This window comes from Elephantulus edwardii, unplaced genomic scaffold, assembly GCF_000299155.1.
Source record: "Elephantulus edwardii isolate Elephantulus edwardi_28Jun2011 unplaced genomic scaffold, EleEdw1.0 scaffold00017, whole genome shotgun sequence".
NCBI classification, from domain to species: domain Eukaryota; kingdom Metazoa; phylum Chordata; class Mammalia; order Macroscelidea; family Macroscelididae; genus Elephantulus; species Elephantulus edwardii.
The window spans coordinates 16772303-16773539 of NW_006399767.1; the positions used below are offsets into that span (position 1 = coordinate 16772303).

The window sequence follows — 1237 nt, forward strand, 5'->3', positions numbered from 1 at the left end:
CTGCATATCACAGATTGCTGATAGATCTTCCACCAATCTTGACCCCACATTTCTCCTCATAGAGCCCAGCCTCCCGGATAATCTGTTCTGCATACAGGCTGAAAAGGTATGGAGACAGGACACATCCCTGGCGCATGCCCTTCCCAATTTTGAACCATGCAGTGTTTCCTTGTAGTCAAGCACAATTAATAAAGACCCTATTAATGATAGGTCTGAACTCTGTCCTATCCTGCACCATCCTTGTTATCCTCAACACATTTGAGTCTATTGTCACAGACAGTGTATCATATCAATCCGTCTCGTTGAAGGTCTTCCTCTATTTCACTGACCCTCCACCTTGATGTCCCTTTCCAAGGAATATCCTCTCCTGAAAACATGTCAGACATATGTGAGATGATGCTTCACCATCTTTGCCTCCAAGGAACATTTTGGTTGCATCTCTTCAGGATATGTCTGTTTTAATTTTGACAGAACAGCGCTCAGGCCTTTAGTTCATAGGATCACTATGAGTCGTCTATGACTCGAACAGCACCTAACAGCAATAACAATGTCGACATAGAGCTATGTTGGCCTAGTGGACAGAAAGTTATACTACCAAGCCCAAGGTGGGTGATTTTAATCTGTGGCTCTCAGGCCAGGTTCAAACTGTTTTTCTGTCAAACATTCTTCTAGGTGGTGGTATAGCACTGGTCTGTGCATTGCTGTACAGATGTAACTTGTGGTTGCTGTGATGCTGAACACTGTGACACTGATGTGCCAAATGTGATTAGGTTACCCATGATGGACAGTGTTTGCTGGAGCTTCCATGATAATGGTTACCCATGGTGGACAGTGTTTGCTGGAGCTTCCCAATTAAAACAAGCCTAAAAGCAAGAGTGATATCCACTTCCGAAATGGCTTGCCTCAGGAAACTCTATGAACAGCACTCAGGCCTTTCATTCACAGGGTCTCTGTGAGTCATCTATGACTCGATAGCACCTAACAACACAACAACAACATGGGATATTCCACATTCTTTTCCAACATCACAACTAAAATGCATCTCTTCTTCTCCTGTTATACTTATTCATTGTCTATCTCTCAGATATTTAACAGTGAGTGGAAATATTGTGGATTTAGTCAGTCATACGTTAGTCTTTAAACTGGTATCATTGCTCCTCAGGACTTTGGAGAAATCCTTGACAGCAGATCTTCCCAATGATATAGATATAGATATAGATATAGATATAGATATAGA

At 42.1% G+C, this 1237-nt stretch overlaps 1 protein-coding gene across 1 annotated transcript in view; it reads left to right on the forward strand.

Moving 5' to 3' along the window:
- TREM2 (triggering receptor expressed on myeloid cells 2) overlaps nt 1-1237 on the forward strand; it is a 32828-nt gene that overhangs the window by 5513 nt on the left and 26078 nt on the right. The gene's annotated exons all lie outside the window — the stretch shown is intronic.